Source organism: Equus caballus, chromosome 16 (genome assembly GCF_041296265.1).
Source record: "Equus caballus isolate H_3958 breed thoroughbred chromosome 16, TB-T2T, whole genome shotgun sequence".
Lineage (NCBI taxonomy): Eukaryota > Metazoa > Chordata > Mammalia > Perissodactyla > Equidae > Equus > Equus caballus.
In genome coordinates this window covers 88,561,757-88,576,939 of record NC_091699.1, presented here as the reverse complement: position 1 = coordinate 88,576,939, position 15,183 = coordinate 88,561,757, and the positions used below count along the sequence as shown (strand labels likewise).

At 44.4% G+C, this 15,183-nt stretch overlaps 1 protein-coding gene across 3 annotated transcripts in view; it reads left to right on the top strand.

Moving 5' to 3' along the window:
* The window catches only part of SLC9A9 (solute carrier family 9 member A9), a 510,485-nt gene that overhangs the window by 437,180 nt on the left and 58,122 nt on the right, over positions 1 to 15,183 (top strand).

Here is a 15,183-nt window from a genome sequence, read left to right as displayed (position 1 = left end):
GTAAGCATTGCCTGGTTTCAACAACCGGCTTGAGTTAATCTTGCCAAATCTGGTTCTTGGCAGCTGTTTGGTCTTGAAGGTTATTTTATTTACGGATGCTACTCCAGTTGCTACATAGATGGTGGCACTGGGTGGGGTGTTTTAAATCTAAGATAATTCAATGATAAACAGGAACACATCAGCAATAAACTTTATGAGTGGACTCATAAGGAATCTTCCAGCTCAGTAACTTCTGGTCAGGGTGCACTGTTCAAAGGAAGCAGAAGTTCTGCTGTTTGTTTCATTGAGAGGTCTCTTCCTAAGGGATCAACAAGCAGCTCCTAAGATGCTCAGCAAAGCACTCAGATGCACTAAGTGACCCTAGAACCCTGGAACCACGTTTCCCTTTGCCTCCTACTGAGGTGGCAGGACAGCCAGGCCCAGCTTGGGACATGGGTTCCCATAACACAGCTCTACAGCCAGAGGTCGATTCACCAAGAATCAACAGCACTCAACCCTCAGGCCCTTCACTTGAGGGGTCCCCTTGAAACAGATCTGTGCTTACTTTATATTTAAAGGTTTATATTCTCTGAATTTGGTGCCCTCCGAATTGTGTAACCTTTGGGTTCCACAAAATCTGGATTCGCTCCTGTTCATGTGAGTAAGCACTACAGAAAAAAATATGATATATTTATGGTCTTATTGTGATATTAATTATTATAATATATATTAAAGTGTTACAATATTCTCACATCACTGTGAAAGATTTCAATCTCTAGCACCCACAGAGCACCATTTTCTGCATTTGCTTACTAAAGTAGTTTTGCTAAAAGAATATATCTTCAATTGACTTGAGCAGGGTTCAAAAATTCCTCAGGAAGTTTAATTCTCAATTTGGCGTCTGAAGCTAATGTCATTCTTTTCCACATCTCTCTCCAACCATTTTGCACATCTTCTCCTGCTCATAATACCATGGCAAGCAACTTTTCACCTCCAAAAAGTGTGTTTAAATTCACAGATACCCAATAATGATGATTATAGGACGTGCTCCAATACCTTTCATTCTTCAGTCTAAATGTTCATTATGCAGCCATGACCTAGAATGACTCTCCTGCCCGCCCTTGCAATGCAGTCCAGTTATCAATGGATGATTATTTATTCTAAATACTACTCTGGGTCCCTTAAACCAGCCTAGACCACAAATCTTTAACTTCAGGCATTGGAGTCTCCCAAACAGGTCCAAAGGGCCTTCATGACAGAAGCACTGAAGAACAGTGCCAACGCTCCTAATTAAAGGAAATCACCCCCCAATCAGACCAAATTAGTGCTATCCTGAGATTAAACTGGAGAAAACAACTGATTATATTCAATGTACATACCAAAAGGCATTTGGGCAGACTTTCCAGCCTAAACGATGGTGGGAGGGATAGTCTTAAGAATTTTATTAAGGATTTCTTAAAGAGTTTTCTTAGAATTAAGTACCCTTTTCAGCTTTAATTATGATTCTGCTACCAGCCAGAGTGATAAAGTTCAGATGATCCTAACTGCACAAAATAAGTAGAAATGAATGAAAATTTTTGTGCTGATGACTGACAAATTTGAATGAATTCCCTATGTCTATTCTTTGCATTTCTCATACCAACTATCCATACTGTCATCTTAGAAAGAGCAAGTCAAAGGGCACCTGAAGACAGGTTTTGGGTCCTTAAAGGAATCTTTACTAAGAGGAGAGAAGATCTGAGCAGAAGATCTTTTCTGAGTATATTCTGAAATATAGACAGATGAATACAGTAAGGACAAATAATTATTATGAATTGCATCTGAGAAAGGGTCGGGGGCCTCCTTTCCAGCAGAAATCGTGGAGAAGGTGCAGACACAGAGCCCTGGGAAAGCTGCCAAAGGCCTGAAGCAAAGCCTCTTTGACAGGGTCTTTCAGAGACTCCACCAGCCGTAGATGGTTGAGGTGGGGCCCCATCTGGCTTTCCATTGAGAAGTTCCAACAACTCACTAGTACCTGTTTTTTCACCATTATAGCCTCTAGGCCTACCATCAAGCCTGGCACACAGCAGGTGATCTAGTAAATGTCGAATGAATGTTGAATCAGTGGGTAATCAAAACCGTCCTTCAGTGAAATGATACCAAAAACACTCACACAGTCTGCCAAGAGACTTGCTCTTTTTCAGATCAGTGATGGGCCTTGTCTTTTGACCTCTGCCCACTGTTTTACTTATTTGCTTTTCACTTAACTTCTGCAGCTTGGCATGGTTGTGCACAGAATCTGGAACCTAAGACTGTATTAGGCCAGCCAAGCATGAAATTATAGTTTGTCAGCTGACAATGCACAAGGGTGCCCAAGAGACTAAGCATGAAATAATAATACTGAGGACTTCTAACATGAATTTAATCAACCATGATTCCAATCATTTATTATTTTGTTTACAATGTCATGATGCAAAAGTCCTCATGTTGTGTCTTTAATGCTTTTGAGATTTTGCCTATGCATTAGTCTTTGACCCAGTTGCTTTTTTTTCCATGTCAGTTAATACCTTTTTGGGATCTGTAATTGTATGTAGCACACCCTATAATCCAGGCAGCACCATCCTTTGACAGAAGCAGTTGTCACTCTCAGAGTCACATTAATAATTGTAAGAAAACGGTGAACTGAGCGACAGTTGTTAACATGAACCGAAGGATCAGAACTGAACACAGCCGAGCTCAGCTTTGGAACAGGAAAGGAAGTCATCAGAGTAGATGTGATTGCTGAGAACTCCAGAGAACACCTCAACCATCTGCTCTTTTGGTAACAACTATTGTGCACCAGGCACAACAATGCTTTTCAATGATGTGACAATATAACATGATGGGAAGCCTTGAGAACATCAGTGAAAAAGATCTGAAGAGTAATTTCTTCAGGTTAGAAACAAGGCAGTACATCAATGTAAAAGGAGGGAACTCGCCATAAAGGGAGGTAGGAGGAAAAGGAATGCTCTGCGCTGAGCCAGAATTTGCAAGGAGATCCTCATCCAAGGTTGAGCCAACTAGGTGAGCAAGAGAGCCACAGACTGTATTTCTTCCCTCCAGCCACTCAGCTCGTATGCAGCTGCGCAAATTGTAATTAACTTCAAAAGAAAACGATGACAGCCAGTACGTACTAGCGGGGAAGGAGGCCGAGGGCACCTGTCCAAGGAGGCGCGTGATGAACCTCCGCCCCAGGAGGGAGCACTAATGAGAGGATTGTGAGATAGCAAGTTGGAATTCCAGGGGACTCGGAAAGAACTATTGATGAGGACTGAGAGTGAAACCATTGGTGGCAGATGTGGCATAGGGAAGCCAAAATCCCGTCCCTTGAGCTGTCGGTTGACGCAGAACCTTGTGTACGAGGCCTCAATAAGATTTAAATGATGGAATCTGAAGGTTTCCAGCATTCGCAACCACTCCTTGGCTGTAATTCCAGCAATGCCTAACAGAGAAGACAGCGAAGAAGCTTTCAGACCACACAGCACTCTTCGATGTTGTAAGTTAAAGGTGGTGCGATGCTGTGGAACTCAGGGAGGCTTCCGATTCAAAACTCTTGAGTTCACACCCCTGTCTCTTTCACTTAATAACTGAGTGACTAGACACAACTTCTTCAAATATCTCTTTTCTAATCTTCCAAATGAGATGACGCTGGTGTCATAATGGTAAAGTGCCAAACACCATACCTGCGTTCATGATTGTTTAATAAGGTGGCAGCCTAGACATGCAATCCTCGGCCTGCTTGAAGGTGGTTGTAACATAAAGGTGATTGATTCGCCCTAGACCATTCTCATTCTTCTCCACCCAGCAGCTGCCGTGAGCAGAAGCCAGCACGTGTGATGCCATCACCTGGCTTGGGGTACAGTCAGGTCTTTAAATAGCTTTAAAGAACTATTTAAAAATACATGTATGCGTGTCCCAAGATCTATACACACAATTTGAGCTGGGAATGAGTTAAATTAGAAATAAATGATTAAAAAGAGCTGACTGGCTCCTGCTTGCCCCACCCCCCTTTCTCTTTGAGTTTCACAAAGGTGTTTGTTAAATGTAACACTGCCCTGTCTGCCTATCAGGATTTTCAGTCTGACCCAGAAAAACGCTAACACCAAATTGGGCCAAAAATGTCTACAGTGTCCATCTCTTTGCCACATTCTTTGTGCAAACTGAAATAGTACAGAAAAGAGGATCCAATTTTATTTATTAAAAAAGCCTCTTAAAATGTGGTTAGGCACAACTAGGTTGACGACCATAACACTTAGACATTGCAATCCAAGTGCGAGCTCTTTTCTTTCTTGAAACTCTCCAAGACCACTAGGATAACAGAGCCAGCTCCTGAGCCTGGTACAAGAAGTACACATTCCGTACCTCTCCAAATACAGGAGTATCTGTTTTAATAGGACTTTTTCTTTAAAAGAAACATCCATATTAGTCTCTTACATATGGCAGTCACTTAACTGGCATTCAAGGATCCCTCCTTACTTCTTTCACCCTTCTCCTTAAGGACAGAAAAGCAAAAAGCATGGGACTCCTCCAGGGGCTCATGACTGCTTCCACTCTGGCCCTGACAAGAGGCAGCAGTGGGTTCTGACTTTCCAAGTACCCAAGTGGAGCCTCCTCTGCCAACAGAGAGGACACAGGTGTAGGAAAAAAGAGACATGAGTACAAGGCCAGGGTCAGCACAGGCTGGGGATTCCCTTCCCATTCTCTAGTTCCCTAAGAACTGTGACTACGTTTGTCAAGCTTCCTCTAAAGCATTGTTTCCAAACGTGGAGGCAGTTCAGAATCCCCTGGGGCATTCGTTAAAATTTCAGTTCTGGCCCTCCCCATGAAGATGCTGATTTAGGCAGCCAGGGGGCTGAGCCCAGGGACCCGTAGGTTTAACCGGTGTCCCAAGGAATCCTGCTGCAGCAGGTCAACAGGAAAGCTTTGAGGAAGTCCAGAAGTCCTATGAAGGAGGTGCCTTGTCAGATTCCAGTGGAGCCTGACTACTTATGTCCATTTTACAGAGGAGAACACTGAGGCTCAAAGTCACAAAGTAAGTGAGGGACCAAATTGGGTCATGAACCGAAATCTGTTAGATTCCAGAGTCCACACTTCTACCTACTATGAGACAGTCCCTCCAGTGCAGTGGGTGACTAAGTGTTAACTTGCCTCCTCTACTGTGGCATCTATTACTTTTCAACATATCAGCTTCCGGCAGCTCTCTGTTAATATATGCTGTTGACATCTAGTAACCAGGATTGTTAAATCAGACACCTTATCTTTAAACCCATTTTAAGTCCACTGGCCATGGTGTAAGGGCCTGCAGGTAGATCCAGACCACTCCTGAGAGTCAAATTCATGGGCTTTGCGACAACTCTTTTCTGCTAGGTTCAGGCCACCTTTTTGCAGACACATACAGGATCAGAATTGGATTTCCAGATGATTAAAATTATGAGGAGTCCAGTTGATTGACATATGCAAATGTTTTACCCAGAGATTTCTCACGTCTAGTGCATTGCTCTTCACACCAATTATAGCCCTTTTGTGGGGTTTTTTTCCCAAATATAAAATTAATAAAAGCAAAACTGCTGTGGTTGAAGATGAGTTGAAGACCCTAGAGCCTAGAGTCCAACTCTCTCTCCCCACTTCTTCTCCTCCTCATGACATCCACTGAGGTCTCTCTCACCCACCAAGGAATATTGGGGCTCCACTGGAGCACAGCTGGAAAGCCAAGGGCCAAAGGCCTCCTTCCAATAATAAATATGCAGACGCTAACGAAATGAATAAGATTTTTGTCAACAGAGTAAGCCATAACAAATGAATAAGATATCCCTTACTTGGCTTCATTGCCAGGAATTAACACAATCTGATAGCTGAAGGAATCAGACTCAGAGTTAGGAATTCTGCACTCTGTTGTGCGTTCCACTGCTGCCATCTTTTATTATCAAGGCAAGCCATGGGGCTCACCTGGCTGCAGTGACGTTCTCCTCCTCTAGCCCAACCCTCATGGCCTATCTCCCAGGCCAGGAAGCAGCCTGCTGGCCGGTAGATGAGATTCAGGTTGTCAAATCAAACACACACCGTGGGTGCTGGCTATTATAGCCACCTTGGTTGTGTAGAGAGATTTCTAAAATTAAAGTTTCAGATCAAGTAAGAACTTAGTGTTTCCTGTGAATATGACTGTTTCCACTAGTTTCCTGCTTACTTGTTCTGAACCCATGCAGATAATTAGGCAGCCACGGAACATTATTTGGTTGCTAAATAACAATTGGTGAAACAAATCCAAGTTTTAAAGACATTTGCAAAAGGACATTTAAAATGAGCCAACGTGTCTTCTAATTTTAGAGGTTTCTTTGTACTGCGTGTTCACAGGAATCCCAACCAAGCAAACACCTCGTCGGGGCGATGCTGTGATGTGCACACAATGAGGATTCGAGCCAACCGGGCACAGCGTGAAAGCACAGTGCCTGATGGGTGGGATGACCTCGTCCTGACCCGGAGCCGGGTGCTTGAGTTCCCATCCGTTTTTCCCAAAAACACTACAGTAGGTGTAAAATCACCCATTTTCTGGGCCAAAGGGCCAGCCCAGCCGACTTCACAGCAAGAGCTCAGGCTTCAGGTCCTGAAAGTGGGCTTGATCATCCCCAAGAGGGACACCACACTCCCCGACTGCTCTTATTTCTTCTAACACAGTTCCTGTGTGTTATATGTGATTTAAATAAAAGTCCAAAGTACCACAGAGGAGTGACAAAGAATGTAACTTTTGGCAGCAGATTTCCCTACGATCTGAAGCAAGTTACTTCAGGTCTCTGAAACCTGGTTCCCTCAGCTGTAAATTGGAGATAATAAGTACATATTTAGAGCATCAGTGTAGGGATTAAATGAAATGATATATCTCTATATTAGTCAGCAGACACATAGAAGACTGCCAAGAGAGCACAGTCATTATTAGTAACACCCTTTGAGTAAAGGCCCGACAATGGCAAATCCTTTCCCATCTTCCCCAAGTCACCTTCTCTCCAATCCAAGGTCATATTGAAGGAGGATAAAACCTCTTCTGTTTAATAAATGTTCTCACTAACTAATACCCAGGCATGTGGATCTCAACCCTCAGGCACACGTGAATCACTTGGGTTCATTGTTTTGCAGTAGGGCCTAAGCATAAGATATTTTTAGGAGCCGGCCTGGTGGCATAGTAGTTAAGTTCTCACACTATGTGTCAGTGGTCTAAGGTTCACAGTCTTGGATCCTGGGCATGGACCTGCACACTGCTCATCAAGCCATGTTGTGGCAGTGTCCCACATACAAAATAGAGGAAGATTGGCATGGATGTTAGCTCAGCAACAATCTTCCTCAAGCAAAAAGAGGAAGATTGGCAACAGATGTTAGCTCAGGGCCAATCTTCCTCACCAAAAAAAAAAAAAGAGAGAGACAGAGAGAAAAAGATATTTTTAACAAGCACTCAAGTATCTCAATGTGTACTCAGGTTGAGAATCAATGACTTAAACTATTCAATAGTTTCCTATTAGTTTACCTATTCAAGATTCTCCCCACACCAAAACATTTTCTAGTGTACTAGCAAAATAGTCTTCCCAATGATCAAATCTGACATTGTCATTCCTATATTTAAAAACCTTATTTGGCTTCCTCTGCCTGTAGCAAAGATGGTGAACACACTTCTCCTAAGACCTTGCACAGGTTATTTCTCTGGCTGCATTTCCTGCCTATGAAGCCACGAGCTATCTCCACAATCAATTTCTTATTTTCTTATTTTTCCTCCCAAGCATGAATCCTTAACTCCATGATTTTCTCATGCTGTTCCTTTGGCAGAAATGGCCTTGCCTCCCCCAACCCCCCACCTTAATCCCCTAATCCTTCTTCAAGATTCAGACTGAATGTCACCTTTTTCTGGGAGAATGCCTATGACTACGCTAGATATAATTTGTCCCTGTCTCCACCTCTACACTTGTGAAGCATTTTTTCCCTATCTTTGTAACTGACTTTGTCATAAATCCATATGGTAATTTACTCCATGTTTACAAATTCAGTCCCCTAATACATGATGCGCATCATTAATGCTCAGTAAATGCTGATGAATGAATGAATGAATAAATGCATGGACTCCTTGGCAGAAGATACTATCGCTAACTCATCTTTGTTTCCCCGTGCCCAGCTAGTAACCGACGCATAGTAGGAATTCAGGAGTCTGCTGAGTGACTGCGTCAGTGTCTACGGGCTCTGCTGCCACCCATATGGCACTATGATCTGGGCTCATTCTGAGTCACAAACCACAATCTGCCAAAAAACTTCCATCTGGAGAGATTGCTCCCCACAGCAGCTTTTCCTTTCAGTCTTTAGGCCTGTTTTGTTCCTTATTCAACAGGAAATAATTGAATGCTAGCACTGACTCAAAAATAACTCGGGAAGCTATAAAAACTGTAAAAGGTCTATTAGTAATATTGTGCGGGATGCTTCATGGCAGCCCTGTGGAGTGCCATACATCTAGTTCGCAGGGTTTCATTACGCATTTATATTGCCCTTGTACTCTTAGCCATGTGGCCAAGGCAGCCCACTGGCCCCTCACAACCCTCTTGTGTGTAAGTCAGCCTTGCTGACTGCTCAGCGCAGCAAAACTGATCAGCTGTCTGAGTGGAGTAAAGGGAAAATGCTCGGGGCATTCAGGGTTATCCCTCATCGGTTAATGTCGTGCAGAAGAAATGTTGCATCCATCTTTTCTCACCCCGTTCCACCTGAAACATAAGTGCTGTACTCTCTCTGCTGACTAAAAAAAAGTGAAATTCTGCCCCAAAAGAATTCTCCTATAAGCACAACAATGCTGAGATGCACAAAGAGTTAAGCTTTCTCGATTCCTTGTGGTTTACTCATTTAAATCGGCATCGCTACAGAGCAGAAACTATTTTGGCTCTATGCAGAAGTGGAATATCTAATATAGAATTACATTATAATGAAATATGCATTAATGCAAGCTTCATAAAGTGCCTTTCATGTTCTGCAGGCATCTAAAAGTTTAAAATGCATATAATCTTACATTAGTCGCGGCTCAAATGATGCTACATCAGGTTATATCTAATTAAAAGTCACATTTGAAACATTCAAAGGGATAGTTCCTTCGCTATTGACATTTGCTGTAACACAGTTAACCATTGTGGAAACGAGACAATGGGATATGTCACTCCTGCCAGGAACAGAAGGAACATACTGTATGATTTTCAGGAAACAGCATGTTCTTGACACCCAAGAGAATGCAACTAACCATGCCCTAAAATATTTGCCATTAATAATAAAATTCTGCTTAAAGAGACACTCTCAAAATAATATCCAAACCACTTAACTGTCTACTTTTAAATGAAGATTAGTGGGAAAGAGATATTTCCAGGTGCCATTTATTCCACAGTTCAGGTCTGACTGGTTGACCGTTGGGCACATTCCCCAGAGACAGACAAGACTGTCTGAAGACTGTCCCTTCAGCTTCTGATGAGCCAGCTGTCCCAATGACGAATGTGAGATGTGGAGCTGATGAAGACCACTCCCTACCACTCGGCTCTGAATTTAAGCTAAGACAGCTGAGCTCATTCCAGTCACAAACGTCCTGCCTCCCCCTTTCTAAAGCTTCATCCGTTTATCCTCCTGCCCTGAAGTCCACAGTGGTTATAAGGCAGGCGGACCGTCCTCTGCCCCTCGCTGCTCCTGTGCATGGTTCCAGCCCCTCCATCAGGTGTCACACACCGTTCCTTGCTTCACCACCTGTTTCCTCCACCTGGAAGGCAAGGCCTGGCCAAACGTGCCAATCCACTTTCCACGAATTGCGCCTCCAGCATTTTTTAAGTATTTCCAAGGCTCTTTCTCAGGATTTCCTCTGAACTAGCCTTCCTCCTGTATGATGGTGAAAAAAACTCTGAGAGCAGAGCCCGCAGGAAGTGCAGGTGCGGAGGAAAAGCTGGGGAAGGGAGCGCTCACGAGGACCCCGCGGCCCCCGCGGAGGACTGCTGGGCACCCTCAGGAGACGGATGTGGTGGACGCGGGGGAGAGGCAAGCACAGCACTCAGCCCCGGAATCCCGGGCGACAGCAGGGGCGGGCGCGGGTCAGGGGGTCGCTGGCCCGCCTGTGAGCATGGTGTCGGGCGAGGGGGCAGCTTCACCACCGTTATCCCCCCACCCCCACTCCGAGGAACTTGGTGGCAAACCAAAATTGTTTTGCTAATCAGTGATTTCAAATTTCATGTCAATAGAGGTCTGCTGCTACCGACAGAGGGGAGTTACAGGTTCTACAAGGTATTTTTCATTTTGGCTGTTTTGTTCCTCGTGGCTCTACTGAGTACCTTCTTCTGCCCTGGTCTCAGGTTCTCATCTTCTTTCTTTACTCACCCATCAACTCCTCTACGGCCACTTACACACACACACACGGGACAACAAGTTACCAGATCTGTAAGGTTGCCTTAATAGGAAACGCCTCTTGTACCCCGGGATTTATTGTGAGCATGGTGGGGAGCAATGTGTTGTTTGGGAGATGGCTGTGCTGAGGCTGGGAAACAGCTCCCTGTTCTTAAGTGGTCCATCCTTGAAAGTGGGCTGTTTGCCCTCCTGACTCTTTTAGAACAAGTGTCACATGCAAAGGTCAACTTGAGTGGAAAGTTTGGGGCCCACATCAGGCAATAAGGTTATATTTTGAGGGCTCTTTGACAAAGATCCTTAAATGGGTCAAATGTGGTCAAGCAAAGCTGATGTAGAACATTAAACAGCACGAAGCATGCACACTTGCAGGCAGGCAAGAACACGGTACCAGAAAGGAGAAATCCAGGTGCTGTCAGAACCATCCTTGGGGTCCTCAACAAATAGGATGTTGGGGGAATGGATCAAGCTAATCAGAGGGGACACCCCAAATAGGCTCCAGCAGCTGAGGCGAACTCGTGATGGAAACAGGAGAAGCCCTCTGTACAATGTGTGGAAGCCAGGAAAAGGTCACACAAATCACCCCTGGTTCAAGAGTGACAAAATTACTGCCAGGTGGAGAGTTGGACGTTCTGATAAAGGAGATGGCAGAGAACTGAGCTTTGAATGCCGTGTAGGGTTTTGAATCAAGGAGACGGGGGAAGGGAATGTGTCGAGGATGACCAGGGCATCTAGAATTCCGTGTTGCATCAGCATCCCATTAAGATGGCAGAAGTCCACCTGCTTCTTCATGGTTCACGGTTGCTGTGTTCTCAGGCTGTTCAGAATAGTTCGGTGAAACAATCTCTAATATCATCAAAGATCTTAAAATCAGAGGCACTATAAACTACTTTGTATTTTTTTAATTACTAGACTTTACATTTTAGAGCAATTTTAGGTTTACAGAATTTTGAGCAGAAAATACAGAGTTCCCATATACTCCATCTCTCTCTGCACACAGTTGCTCCTGTTATTAACATTTTGCATTAGTGTGGTACTTTTGTTACATATTGGTGACCCAATATTGATAATTATTATTAGCTAAAGTCCATAGTTTACACTGGGGTTCATTGCTTGTGTTATACATCCTATGGGATTTGACAAATATATAATGACATGTATCCACCATTACAGTATCGTATGTAATAGTTTATTTTTTTCAAGAAAGCTCAGATTCTGATTTCTAGATATCTATCTATTCTTGACCACAGGTAGGCAGGAATTCAGATAGTGCTTGTCCGTGCAGCAGAATCACCCAGACGGCAAAACTCGCCCTGTTGATGTGCATTGCGAGCAGGAAGAGAGGAGCCTTTCAGAACCTTTCTTTTCTTAGAAAGATCATCTTATCCAGGTTTGCGACTTTGAGTGGAACATGGAAGTTGGGGATTGGACTAGTTAACGCTCAAAGAGTTTAGAGTGAATGTGGAAGAATTAACACTGCTTCTCATAAAAGTTGCTGTGTGTACTTGATTTCCCCCCTGGATAGCCTGGATAATCCAGTTACTACCACATTCCGGAACAGTGCGAACGCACACCCAAAATTTTGAGGTCAGAATGTCCTGTTAATCTTGTTACAGTCAGAGTATTAGCCCTGAGTACCTTGAACAGGAAAGATGTTAGAGGATATTTCTATCTCCAGTAGGTGGCCAGAGATGGAAGACGTTTGTGGGAGAACTAAGAATAGCGAAGGGGAGAGGGGACGGAGAACGGGGGACGAGGAAAACACTTCTAAATTCAAATGATAGGAAACAAGAAAGCCTCAGGATACAAGACATGAAATCAGTCTACTAGTGATATAGTAAGAGGAGATGGAACAAGTAAAACAGACAAAAGCTAGGTCTCCTTTTCCTCTGGAATTAAAATTCGTGTCTGTTCCATATGGCACCATGCTAGGGGACTTCTCCTTTTGGCATTGTCTGATCTGATGTGTAAGTTTTCCATTTTTCCCCCGCATTTAAGAGGAAACTTCTTTTACAGTTCATTCACCCCACTTTACCCCACCCCCAAAATCTAGTTTTATAGACTTTTTTTCCTTAATTGTGGGAGGTGGTGATTTTTTAAGAGAGTAAGTTTACCTCTCACTTGGATTTATCATTTGCCATTTTTGGAGAACTTACACTCCCTTCTTCTTTCTTTCCTGTCTGAAAGAGACTCTACAAGTGAGTTCTAGTTGAAATTCTGGAGGAGTATGTTTCTAGTTCCCCACTGTACTCAGAATACACCAGAACCATTTCTGAGCTTTTTCAACTGAAATTATCAGAAGACTTATTTCTGAACGTGTGTCTGCTGACAGATTCAAGGAGATCATTACTACCAAGCGAAAAAAATTACTTTATTTCACCATAAGACAGATGAGTGGACTCTATCCCCATTCGTAAGAACTATGAGCACAAGGCAAGAGAAAATGGGACCCTGACAGAGAGCCACATGTGACCATTGTGATATACACAAAGATATACCACCTCATTGGATCCACAAATATTTATTTAGTGCCTACTTGGTGCCAGGCACTGTATTCGGTGCTGGGGAAAGAAGACATTGTCCCTGTTGTCATGAGGCTTACAGCCTAACAATCTAGCAGGCAGAAAAATAAAAATCAAATGGAGCATGTGGAATGATGACACAGTTGGTCAATGTTTGCCTGATGGAGAGTGACCAGAGAGGGGAGAGCCACGCTGGGGAAGGTAGGCAGGGGAGGGCTTTCTGAAACTGAAAAGGAGAGGGAGCTAGCCTCTTGAGGAGCTGAGAGAAGAGAGTTCCAGGCAGAGGGAACAGCATGTGCAAAGCCCAGCAGGGAAAGAGTTAGTGTGTTTAAGAATCAGAAAGGCTGCCAGCATGGCTGAAGGGTGGCAAGGGAGAGAATGACTCAGGAGGAAGGTGCAACGGAAGCCGCTGAGGGGGACACGCCATGCAGGGCCTATAGGACAGGATCTGCACTCAGGGGAGTGTAGATCTTATTCTAAATGAAGTAGGCATCCATCAAAGGGTTTTAAGCAGAGCAATAATGTGACCTAACTTACTTTTAACAGATCACTCTGGTTGTGCTGTGGAGAATTGTAGGAAAGTGAGCATGGCTCCAGGAGGCCGGTTAGGAGGCTGTTGCCTTAGTGCAGGTAAGAGACAGCGGGGCCTGGATGCAGGGAATCGTGATGCCCGAGATCCAGACTAGAGGTAGGATCAGAGGACTTTCATGCATTTGCTGTGGGGAGTGGAGTGAGGGAAAAGGAGAAATCAAGCCTGACTCCCAGCTTCCTGACTTGAGCAGCTGTGTGGATGGTGGTGCCATTTACAGAAATAGGAAGGACTGGGTGGGGACAGGAAGACTCCAGAATTCTGTCTCAGACATGTTAAGTTTGAGATTGGCCATTGGAGACGAGTAGCTAGTTGGATATGTGAGTCTAGAGCTCACAATACATATACAGATGTATACATATACATGGTCTATTGACCTCTAGATGCTATTTAAAGCCATGGATGAGCTCACCTAAGGAGATGGTGGTTGGGGGAAGAGAGGAGGTCCCGGGACAGACCCTCCGGAACACCAGTATTTAGAGCTAAGGAGAGGGATGGGAGTCTGCAGAGAAGACTTCAAAGGAGAGGTGCATGAATAGTGGGGAAGACAGGAGGCCAGGGGCCTGAGAGCTCAAGGAGGAGTGTGCGTGGAGAAGAGTGGCCACTGTGCCAGGGGCTGAGGGACACAGAGAAGAGTCCTTTGGAGATGGCAACACAGAGGTCATTGGTTGGCCTTGACAAGAGCAAATTCAGTGGCGGGCAAAAGCAAAAACTAGCTGGGGGTGGATTGAGGAGTGAATAAAAATGAGGAAGTGGAGATAGCGAGCATAAATTAACTCTTTTGAGTGCTCGAGCTCTGAAAGGAAGCAAAGAAATGGGGCAAAATGTGAAGGAGAGTTAAATACGGGAGATATGAGATCACATTTGTAAGTAGCGGTTGTATGATTCAGTAGAGAGGGAGATGGCAGTGATGAAGACTGAGTAAAAGAGGAATTCCCTGAACAGGTGTCAGAGGATGGAATCCACATCCCACAAGGAGGGACTGGCCTTTGGGGTGGCAGGATGAACACTGGCCGAGAAGGAGGAGCGGAAGAGAGTGCGCAGGGCAAACAGGCGGAGGTTTGGTGGTGGGAAGATGAGGTGGTCCTGTCTGTTATATCTGATACCGCCTCCTTATTTCCAATAGAGTGTGTGGTAAGGTGATCAGATGACAATGAGGGTAGAGCAGGAAGCTGGAGGAACGGCAAGTCATTTCAGAGAGGAAAAGCAAGTCGTCTTACAAAACACAGTAGGGTCGTCTGGCAGGGCTGAGTACCCAGCTGGGTTTGTTACCACAACTCAAGTGTGTCATTTTCTCCAACGCTGTCCAGAGAGAGCATCATTCTTGCTTCCTCCAGAAGTCCTTTTACTTGCCAGAAAAATGTGTCCCTGTTCAGGTGTTAACACAAGGTAGCTTCAGAAATGCCTACCAGGACTAGACGCTCTCTGTGAAATGAAACACTGCACAGGTGCCTGGGAACAAGGGGTGCCCAGCAAGTGCTGAGAGGACGGGATAGATGGAGGGAGGGATTCCTTCTAATTCTTCCCCATCCCCTTCAAAGTGTTCATTTCTCCAATAATTGGGTCCAAAGAGGGTCGAAACCTCCTTTCACTGCACATCCAAAATCTGTATATTTTTTCTTTCCATTATTGCTAACAACTTTTTGTTGAATTCTCCGTGAATATTCACATATGACCACATACATG